General features: G+C 33.7%; 2 long non-coding RNA genes across 2 annotated transcripts; one reads left to right on the top strand and one right to left on the bottom strand.

Annotated features, from left to right (window-relative positions):
* The first annotated feature begins 274 nt into the window (after positions 1-274).
* Positions 275-2811, top strand: LOC127847577 (uncharacterized). The gene is made up of 3 exons (XR_008034042.1): positions 275-325; positions 1027-1124; positions 1577-2811. It is a non-coding gene; the product is annotated as an uncharacterized LOC127847577 (long non-coding RNA).
* Positions 2812-5829: 3018 nt separating this feature from the next.
* Positions 5830-9237, bottom strand: LOC127847579 (uncharacterized). Its single transcript, XR_008034044.1, has 4 exons — positions 9189-9237; positions 8617-8788; positions 6857-7007; positions 5830-6351 (listed from the first exon to the last, which is right to left on the bottom strand). It is a non-coding gene; the product is annotated as an uncharacterized LOC127847579 (long non-coding RNA).
* Between the last annotated feature and the right edge of the window lie 2949 nt (positions 9238-12186).

Raw genomic sequence — 12186 nt, forward strand, 5'->3', positions numbered from 1 at the left:
GTGCTTCTCTTGTTTTAAATTGCTCTCCTCTTTTTTCTATCTCGTGGCCACGAGTTAGCTATGTCGTGGCCACAAGATAGAAAAAAGGAGGAGTGCAAAACTAAATAAAAGCGGCGTACAATTAAAAAAGAGCGGTGCAGTAAAAAAAAAAGCAGAGTGCATTTAACAAAAGACTAGAGAATTTTCGCTATCTCGAGATCCCGACTTAGCTCAGCCAATCAAATTGTTTGTAATGTCAATTTAACGTTTAGTCTGGATTACCTGTCCCTTTGTATACAAAGAGTCAGCAGGTACAGACGAAGTTTTAGCGGAGGCGATGGCAATAGTAAGTTAACTAGCAAATTTTAAAATGTGGTTCGTTGTGCAAACTATTTATCTCTTGATCAGTATTATAATTAAGTTTTTCAATGGTTTGACTCATTTTCACGGAACGATTGATTTCATTCTTCATCAGTTGAATAGTTTTCGGATTAATAAATGGAAAATGCAATTTCGGATAACATTAATTATATGGATTAATAGTACCGTTAAATTCCTTATTTTTATCAATGATATGTACATTTTTAGCTTACATAATACATTTTTTCTGTTTAAAAATCGATAATGCATTTGTACATCCACTTAATTTGATTGTTTTATCAATGCTCATTTATAACAAACAACTATATAATAAATTTTACAAGCCACTGCTAATTCTAATAGAACTATTTACATTGTACTTGCAATTTTTGCTATGATGGCTGAGAGAGCTGAGTTAAAATAATTATTGTAAATAATCGGTAATTTTTTTTAAATTTTAAATTCAACTGCTAAGTTATTTACATAGTCATAGTAGATCTACACAAGAGAAAGAGAATATGACACATGCAGGACTAAAACCTGTGATGACCATTATTCTAGCATGCCTACCAAGTGAGCTTAAATTCAGATGCTTGTAATTTTCCTTGGTGGGATGATAATCCTGTGTAACCAAGGTCTAATTATTTAAACTAGCCCTGACACTACACTGCTTTCTTCTTTTTTCAGGTTATCAGCAGCCAGTCAGTTACAGATGCATTACGACAGAGACGTTGTTATCTACGTCTCTGATTGCGAACACAGAATTAAACAACATTGGTCATAATGTAAGCATAATTAAGCTTCAATATTAGATATAAAAGTCAACAAAACTATTTGCAGTTTGAGCAATGAGCACAGAATTGAGCATTGAGCACAAACAAGATAATAGATAATGAAGTTTTGATCTGCTGATGCAAACAAACTGACCTGAGCTTATACAATTTTATGTTGTGTTTTTAGTTCTAATCTGTGCTCTCAGCTAAAACATGACACAAATAATCCTATTTTTTTCTGGAGCTGTTTATTACCTATTAACAAAGTTTTCCTAAAACTAGATACAATTTTCCTAATATTTTTAGCAAAGTGTATAATTGTAAACCAATGAATATCTTGAACATCTTCATTTATATATACATATATATATATATATATATATATATATATATATATATATATATATATATATATATATATATATATATATATATATATATATACACACACATTATATTTGAAGCTTACATACAAGAGATCGGCAGAGCAGGAAGAAGCCATGTTGATGCCCTGGCCATTCTCTTCTTTAACAAGTCAGTCATTGCATCTGCGCATATGACCAGAGAAAAGAAGGACTATTGTGGAAACTCAACTATCTGCCAAGAACTTTAGTTAACCAGTATTTTGGTTTTGAAACTAAGGAAGTCTAACAGTTTTCAATTTGTTGTGATTTGTGTAATAATGAAGTGGGGATAGAATATGATTTTAGTAAACTGTCACCTAACTAAAAGCATACATATTATTATTACAAGATTCCTTGATTTATTGAATTTTCACATCTTTTTAGGAAAGTCTATCCTCGAATATTTTCAATATCTTAAATATATTTGATTGGATTGATTTATTTATCATTTATGTTTGATGAAAATGTATATTCTTTGTGGAATTAATGCATATGTTAGTGTGAGTGTGTGTGTTTCTGAGGATAGTGCGTATGGGTGAAAATGTGTGAGAATGGTACGGGAGTTGCGTGATTTATGTTTATAAATTAACATTTGTTTGTAAAGATATACCATGTAGTATAAGTGCATACTTGCATACTTCTTTACCAACATGACCCCAACCTATAAACAAGAGCAGACAACTCTATCAAACATTTTGTAATAATTATGGCCCTTTCCCACTTAGAATATGCATATTATTGATAAATCTATGTTAAAGTTTGCATACAACCCCAAATATTTTTAATGTCCCTTGACATATTGCTTTCATATTTTGCATACTCCTTTACCAACATGACCCCAACCTATAAACAAGAGCACACAACTCTATCAAGCATTTTGTAAGAATTATGACACTTTTTTCACTTAGAATATGCATATTATTGATAAATCTTTGTTAAAGTTTGCGTACCACCTCAAATATTTTCAATGTCCCTTAACATATTGCTTTCATATTTTCCAAACTTCTTTAAACATTGGACCTTAAAATCTCCAGTAAAAAACAAGAATACAATTAAAAAAAGGAAAAAAAGTAAGCCTCAACTGGACTCGAACCACTGACCCCTGGAGTCCTGGAGTAAAAAGTCTCCCGCCTAGACCACTCGACCATTCATGCTCATGCTATGAGCAGATGTATTTTTTAATGAAATAAGCAATCCTCTTAGTTTCTCAAACTATAACGACAACAACAGAACTTTCCAAATTATTCAATCGTTTCATGTTGCAACGCTTTATAATTTCAAGGTTTTCAAATCGTCAAAAGATGCATATAATGAATATTTTGAGCATGATAAATGTTCAGTATTACTATTTTCTCAAAAATATCATTGCTAAAACGAAAATTTGCGAATATGAAATTATTTTTTTTTTTCAATTTACCAAACCGTGAAAAGGCCCCTTTAAGGTCAGCCTTATAAAAGATAAATTGCTCTGCTACACAGCAAATGTCATAAATAAGAAATAAAAAAATGTACCTCGTGTCTGTTAGTGGGTTTTTATTTGTTTATACTTTGGTTATGTTTATTTGTTATTTATCCTTAAAGTATTATAGAACTTCAAAAACTAAACATACTGAATTAGTTAAAGCTGTAAGTTATTGCTTCAATCTTGTTTTAATATTACTTACATTTAATGACAATCACCTTTTGACCAAATTGTAGAGAAAAACCAATGGAATTTTTCTAAAATGAAGCAAAACCAAGTATAAGATTTTTCATTGGATAATTCATTCTACAATTTTCTGAAATGTGATGTTTCTATGAGCCTTTTAACTAATTGTTCCTATAGTAAGTTAAGCGCACCGACTTGAAACAGGTGCTGTAAATTATGAATTATTCACTATATACATTTGTATGTAATGTATCCTTATATAATTTCATTTAATAGAATGCCTTTCAGGTAAATGGAAATATATGAAGTATTATCTAAATGTGTTTGATTTAGCTTTTCAAACCCAATTATCTAAATGTGTTTGATTTAGCTTTTCAAACCCATTTTAGTTGATTTATTTAAGGTAATATTAAAAAAAATTCAAATGAATTATAGACACAAATGTTTGATCATTGTAGGTGTATGACAGACTTCAACCTTTGGGTGTCACTCTAAGCCATCGAGGCATGTTGTATACAATGGATCAGATATCGGGACATTTTAATACTGAATTAATTGATTTCATTGCCAGTGGAAAGAAATTCAGAATTGTTGGGGACAACATTAACTTTCATTTAGGTTTAAGCACTGTCCCAACAAGAGCTGTCAGAGGACAGCGCACTTGACTATTCGAGTGCTTGACAGTATAACATAAGCCATCATGTTGTAATATTCAAATTATTCAATAAGGTCAAGGTAATAGTTCAGGTATATTTTCCACAATCTATTGAACATTTGTAAAGACATAAAACAAACTAATAAGATTTTATTTAAAGTTTGATTGCAATAGCTTGGGTGGGAAGTTTAGACAGTCATTCAAAAATAAAGTAAATAAATATATTTATATATTTTTATGTCCCCCACTATAGTAGTCAAAATTGCTCATGTAATGTCACTTCTGCAATATTGAAGCTAGCAATTTTATATTTGAAATGCATGTGTATCTCATGGAGCTGCACATTTTGAGTGGTGAAGGGTCAAGGTCAAGGTCATCCTTCAAGGTCAAACATCATATAGGGGTCAAGGTCATCCTTCGAGGTCAAACATCATATAAGGGGACATTGTGTTTCACAAACACATCTTGTTTAACCATGTTTCAAAGAAAAAAATATTCTTTTTTGGGTTGGGTGGGGGTTGAGAGGGGGGTATAATGTGGGTTGTGGTCATTTATTAGATGATCTTTCAAAAATAAAAAAGTGGGGGGGGAAGGGATTCTGGGTTGGGGCATGGGGTATTGTTTGGATGGAATCCATTGTGGTATTCAGGTAAGTGTTGTTTTGTCAAAGTATTAATAAAATCTGATCATAAATAAAGATGTAATGGTAATTTAACTTAACTTTACTCTGACCTTCAAAGTCAAGGTCATTTAAAGGTCAAGGTCAAATTGAACTTGACAGGTACAGTACGCTCATGATAGTAAGAAAATATTTGAAGTTTGAAAGCAATAGCTTTGATACTTTTGAAGTCAAGTGGATCTAAACACAAAATTTAACAAAATATTCAGTTACTAAGATAAAAAAGGGCCATAATTCTCACAAAATGCTTGATTCAGTTGTCTGCTCTTGTTTATAGATTGGGATCGTGTTGTTAAATTTATCAATATAAAGCATTTTATGACAAGCTTCAATACATGTCAAAATCTGTGAAAAGGCCCCTTTAACATTTCTATTGTTTGGAGATCCCTGACCGACTCATGAAATTGACAGGACCAATTTTCTTTGCTTCTATATAAGGCTAAAAATGATTTATTAGTTAAGAATTACAAACCCTGAGAATCCTGCTGGGAAATTAACTTTTGACATCAAATTTAACACATATTTACGTAAGGTATATTAATGAAATTTAAATTATTAAATCTTATTACATATAGAACTACAATTATTCAAAATTTGAAACGAAATGGACATGAAATAAGAAAAAAAAATTGCAAGATTTGTAAACTTATTCCTGATTGTGTTAAGGGTAAAATTAAAACAAAAGGGTCATAATGGCCCTATATCGCTCACGTAAGTACAGGTAGCCAATATTTGTCAATGGCATAGTGACCTACTTTTTGACCCCTGATGACCCGTCTTTGAACTTGACCTACAATACCTCCAAACAATCATCCTGACCAAGTTTCTCGATCTATGAGCAGAAAAAAACCCAAAGGGGAGTTAAAAGAAGAAGGACGGACAACAGACATTCATCGATCCTATGAGCTCAGGTGAGCTAAAACATCAATGAACTTAAGAGCCTGGGTCAGCGCTATTAAATAGATGTTCCAAAAGATTTATTTAATTTCCAAACAAAACATGTGTCATGAACAGTAACATAAACATTCAAATGCCCAATTTCACAAACTTGAGGTTAAGAAAATAGTACGCAATTTAATGTTTAATACTGTTTTTTTTTTAAATTGCAAGAAACTATACATGTATATTGCTAATTTCTGGCTAAGAAAGATTTTTTTTAAATACCTGGTATGTTTTTTACTGTATGTGTATTTAGATATTGTGAAGTATTTAAAATATATAAAGATATATTTAAAATACATACATTTTATTAAACAAACATTCATTCACAGCTGAGTTTGGCAACTCTTTAATGAAATTTTCTCTTGAGTTACTCATAAAATGATAAAATATAAATTGCACACTTTTTAATATTCCATTCTATACACAAGGTGTTAAGTTCATATTTTGTGCTTTTGGGCTTTAACATAACATTTGAAGAAAAAAAGAAACACAGTTGAAACAAAATGTAATTTTTGGCATGTTTGTTCATTAGCTAAAGTCATTGTGATTATCTTTTGAACTAACGAGTTGTAACGACAACTCCTGGTATCCTGTATTCATCAACATTCCAAACACAGAAGATATGACCAGTATTAGTCTCTGAACAGATTTTGTATTCCCTATCTTAGAGGTTGGTAGAGACACAGCCAAGAGAACATCAGCTTGCAGTGGCTGTTGCTCTAATAGTTCATCAATGAGTTCATGCCATTTAAATTCAGCCAGGTCACAGAAATCCTTTTGGGCTAAAACACTGTCCTTGTTGTAGCATTCTTTTGCTGAATATTCAATTTCATTTAAAAGTTCTACAACGATACTTTCTCTCAATGGAGAAGACAATATATGCCCTGCTACTTCTCTTGGAGAGCTGGAACCTGATTGAAGCAAAAAAAGTAAAATAAAAAAACAAAACAGAAAAAATAATATATGATAATATTGCTTGATAAATCTTTTTTTTTCTTTTAAAGAAATGACAATATAATGTTATTTAAGCAAACATGAATAATCTATGTTTCTATATCATAGACTTCTTAAAAAGTTTTTTATACATTATTAGTAGTCATTTCAAAAAATTCATTTGTTTAAATTGAGTAAAAATTAGTCATATATTTTACAAAAACAAAATATCTGATTGATAGCCATTTTAGATTTTTTATTTTATAAAATCACCCACCCCTTTACTACATTTATCATCTCCCACTGTTTCTGTTGTGTACATATGTACAGCTTATGACATATCGTAATGACTGTTTTCTAAATTCAATTTAATAAGCATGGTTCATATGACATTGTATTATACCTGAATATAAAATTGAGTGCTCTGCCAGCAGAATAAGGAAAATATACTAATGTTATCACTGTTTAAGAATGATTATGTACCTGTTCTGTTTTTTTCCACCAAACATGTTGTTCATGGCAATTGCACAGTTGTTCCAGAAACTGACTCGCCATCTTTTCGTAATTTTTGACTGTATTCTTTCAGAAAGGATTTCTCTTCGATGGACCATTTGTTGTGTCTGGTTTTTTCATCCTAAATCAGTGATGAAACATGAAATTTGAGTGTTTAATGGCAAAACTTAAAAAAAGGATTGATGGGCTTGTGCCAAAATAGTTTATATGAATGAAGAGTGGTTTATTTGATCTTTGTATTAAAATTTTAGCCCATGTCCTAATGCAAAGAACTTAATATTAATGGCAAAAATAAAATATACACACAACAAGACAGTGTTCTATTAAGCAAGCCTCAGGGCTTTTTTTAAGCGGACGCCCGCTTGCCCGTGCCGGGTTAAAATCGTCGCGGGCAAGTGATTTTCCAAAGTAGATAGTCCGCCGGGCAAGTCCGTTTCGTATTAGCATAATTGCAGTATTTCTTCGACTTTTCCCCTTGTATCTATTTATTTTCTTTGGGTCAATATATTTTTTATCAAGTACAAGTAAAACGAGATTTGATTGGTCGCTTGCGTTGTATAAGCCAATCTAAACGCTCAAAACAAGTTCACTCGGCAGACGTTTCAACATGGCGGACGGTAGCGTCCAGTCGATCTTTTCTATTTTTAATAAAACTAACTCGAAACACTCAAAGGAACAAACCAAAACAACCGAAAAAGAAAGATAGAGAAAATATGAAAATGAATCACGAAAGCGTAACTTTCAAACATCGTGGCTTGAAGAAATTCCACAATAACAAGCAAGATAAAATGTGTTGGTAGTAACTGTGCTATTCCAATTTTCTTGTATAAAACCACTCAAACTGAAACAATTTCAGAACAGATACTAGAACTGGATGAAGAAGCGTATACTAGTGATAGTGATGTCTATGAACATGTATATAATAACTGTGAAAAGGATTGTTCACAGTTTGAAAATCATGTTGAATATGCAGACCGTTTCAAACTTGCTAAGAATGCATATGAAGAGTTTCTCACTATTTTAAACTGTGAATAACTTGTATGTTACATATTCAAAGTTTAAAATAGTGAGAAACTCTTCATCAACGATATCAACATGATTTTCAAACTCTGAACAATCATTTTCACACTACTATTTTAAGCCTCCCCCCTTTTAATCTTTGCCATAACTTGTATAGATACATGTATAGTGACAAGTATACCATTTTAAAATTTTAATAGTAATAAACTCTTCATATGTTTTGTATTCAATAGTGACTATTCAATGAAATAAAACTGTCCAGATTTTATTTTGTTGACAACCTTTATTTTATAAATACGATTATTTTTTTATTCTTGATACATTGCATATAGCTGAAATTAAATCTAGCATAATAATGCATGTGAATCAATGCTTTAAAGATGAAATGACAATAAAAAATTGACTTCAAAATAGGGCAACCAGTTTTTAATGAGGGCAAGTAGATGTTCAAAGTAACTTGCCCCCCGGGCAAGTGAGTGTCAATTTCTTACGTTAACCCCTGAGCCTATGTTAAACAAATATTAAATCCATAGTATCTATACCAAATGTTGGTACTTAATAAGTGATATATACCAAATGTTGGTACTTAATAAGTGATATATTGTGTTTTCAACAAATTTTACAATTGGTTGAAGAGATTTCACAATTATAAAAATACAATTGGATTATTATAGAAAAGAAAGTAGTACTAGAAAGTGAAAAATAATCACCAGTTTAATCCTTTTATGTTCATGTTTAGGTGTTTTTCCTGTGGGAGTTGATATTGCCCTCTTGCTTCCTCGTTTTTGAGGCCTGGGGTACTTGAGTTTTTTGGGCACAGGCACTGCATGTGTGATCTGGGCCAGACCTACTCTCAATTACTTGGAACCAAGTATGATCCATCTGAAATATGATTTATTTTAAATGGAGTTTAGAAAAGATATTTAGAAGCATTTTGCTAATCTGAGAAAAGCAGGTCTGAAATTCTGACTGTGGTGAACCTGGAAAAAGGCCTGAATACATAAAAATGCATTACTGTTAATCAAAGATAACCACACCGCAATGCTTTCATATTTGTCACACTACTCAAAAATATATCACAAATAGAAGTATGTTACAAATTTACTCAAACATCCGAAATTACACTATCTGTATACTTGTCCGAAACATACTCAAGTTATGGAACATTAATTAACTCTAATATGCGGAAGAACTCGAAAAAAAGGAAAAACGTTTAAAGAATGAAATTGAAAAATGAATGATACCCCGACGAACCACATTTTAAAATATTTGGTTAACTCACCATTGTCATCGCGTCGACCATGATTCCGCCAATGCCAGGCTTCTATTTGTTTACAGGTCATAATACACCAAATAGTTTCCCTATATAATTCAATGTAAAAGCGACAACTTTGAGCGAAAATAAATGCAACATTTTGCACATAGAGACCCCCATAACCATACCTTTTCTTAAAGGCCATTCTAAGCGGAATCGATTTATGCAATAAAAAAAGATATGTCATGTACAAAGCAAGAAAGAACTTGACACAAATCAAAATCGACTGTTTTATCAACTTTTTTTTTCGGCCGTTTCTTAGTGGAATGTAACCTTTTCTAGTGCAATGGTTTACTATAGTCTTCAAGTGTATCATATTTCAGGGATTCAGTAGTGAACACCTATTCATGCCCTACCATTATCTCCGCAAGATAACACCCGAATAATGGTAAAAAGTGTAAAACATGCCTTCCTGTCAACTATGATTTTTTTTTAGAGAGTACAGCCCTACATGAAGCGATCATTTAGTGTATTGTAACCTACAGTAGAAGCTGAGAACCATGCGTACAGAATATTTACACATGTTACGCACAATTTGATTGGCTGACTAACTCGGGATCTCGAGATCGCAAAAATTCTCTCCTCTTTTATTTAAAGCACCCTGCCTTTTTTTACTGCACCGCTCTTTTTTCACTCCTCTTTTATTTAGTTTTGCACTCCTCTTTTTCTATCGCGTGGCCACGACATAGCTAACTCGTGGCCACGAGTTAGCTATGTCGTGGCCACGAGATAGAAAAAAGAGCCACGAGTTAGCTATGTCGTGGCCACGAGATAGAAAAAAGAGGAGTGCTTTTTTCTTATTCGAGAATTCGAGATCCCGACTTAGCTAACTCGTTGCCACGAGATAGAAAAAAGAGGAGTGCAATTTAAAAAAAAGAGGAGTGGAGACACACCTCTATGCCACCATAACTATGTCATCGCACTTGTTTCCTGTTAATCTAACTGTCATTGATTTAGAACAGAGGAGGAAGCCTAAAAATACTATTTGCTGTGTCGGTACTAGAACGGATTTTTTTATAGAGATAGTGAATCCTAAGGCGTCTTGTAAGTTGACTGTTTCCGTAATGTTGTCTTGACAAGACTGGATGGAATCGCCTTGGAGACATGTGTCGTCAATGTATATAGAGCTAATGTGACCTTTCGCTCTGAGTGTAGCAAACACGGGCTTGAGGAGTTTTGTGAACACTAACGAACTTTTAGCATAACCCATCACTAGTGCCTTGAATTGATATTTAACGTCAAAATAAAACCAAAAAAATTTCCTGTCCTCGTTGTGAATGGGAATTGAATAAAAAGCATCCGCGATGTAAACAGATCCAAAATAACAATTCGGTCGCATTGCAGTTATAACGGACTCTAACGTTTCCATTTTAAAATGAACTTTGTCAACATATTGTTCATGGAACGATTTTAAATTTAAAATTATTCTCACACGCCCGTCTGCTTTTGGTCTTGAAAAAATATTTGAAATGTATTGTCCCGGGTCATTATCAGTTGCTAGTTCTATAATATTTTGGTCCAAAAATCGTTTGATTTCCGTACGAATTTTTTGAATTTGTTTCGCTTTGAAATTGTACGGTGTAGGTGGATTTTATTGAGACGGAATAGTATATAATTGTACTCTGTAACCGCAAATTGTGTTTAGAATCCACCTATCTGTGGTTATTTTGCTCCATTCTCTTAAAGCATTTGCAGTCTTACCCGCTTTAAAATTTTCCACTGTGTTGGTTAATGAATGGTTATTAAGGCGTATGGCATGACTTACAGGTGTTCTTATGGATTCCTGTTTTCCGGTTGTGCACATATCTGTTGTTGTTGTTGTTCCTGTTCTGTGCGCGGAAATGTGGTCGTCCCCGTTTTTGCTTGCCTTTGTTGTTCGCTGACATGTATTGCGACCTTGCTGCTGGTGTTCGGGCCGGAAATCCCGGCCGTTTGGCTAAAAAACGCTGCTTGGTGATTGGCTGCGTCGTTTGTTTAAAAGATTTAAAGTCTTCGTCCAATGTGTCTCCGAACAGCTGTGTAGCGGAGGGGACGTTTTTGCAAACCGCGTGATACATAGGATGCAGCTCCTTTTTGATTTTCTCTTGACGCAGAGATGAGGTAGCTGTCACTGCGTTGCTAAGGATTTTAAAAATGTCACCAACGAGTTCCTTAAGCTTGGAATCGTTTCCTATCCGAATAAGCTCCATGGATTGTAGTGTTGGCACTAACGCGGCGCAATAGTTTTGTTGCGCTTTTTGAAGCGTTAAGTCCATGGCCCTTGATTGGTGTGAGAGTTGTCGCCACATTGTGTCATTCACTTTCGGGACTTGCAGGTCAATGACGTTCTCGGGCCTGCTATACTTATTAAGCAGGTCATTTGTCTTTTCTTCCTTTGGCTTTCCCCGAAATGCTGCATTGCACAGTGTTGCCAATTGCTCGTTAATTGGCGGGCCTGGTAATTTTTCGCTGGTACAAAAATCACCCAGCTGAAAAACATCATCATCCCCGTCTGGGGCCTCTTCTTCTGGTGTCATGAAATGCGACGGGCTTTCCTAGTAAGAGTCATAGGTGCTGAGGCATATTTGTTTTGCCGGCACCTCTCCCGCAGCTGAATGTGTCACGACCATGGCAACCGAGGCTGCATTATCTTTCCCATTTGTAGCTGGGCGTTTAAAGGTCTTAATCTCATTCTGTAGCTTCGATACAGAGTCAGCCAATCCCTGCAGAGAGTTCCGCAATATCTGCATTTCGGACTGATCAGAAGGTGGCTGGAGTATATCAAAAATGTTGGAGCGTGACCGCTCCACGCTTGGCTAAATCGCAGATGACAGTCCCTCTGCCATTTGCCCTACAAAACATGTATTTTATTTATATTTGGAGGCTTTTTGCCATAATTTATTATCATACTATCATACATGATTGAAGAAAATGAAGCGATTTTGACGGTAAAGCGTTGCCTATTAGAAAAGCTTATTAGTTCAAT

This window comes from Dreissena polymorpha, chromosome 10 (assembly GCF_020536995.1).
Source record: "Dreissena polymorpha isolate Duluth1 chromosome 10, UMN_Dpol_1.0, whole genome shotgun sequence".
Taxonomy (NCBI): Eukaryota; Metazoa; Mollusca; class Bivalvia; order Myida; family Dreissenidae; genus Dreissena; species Dreissena polymorpha.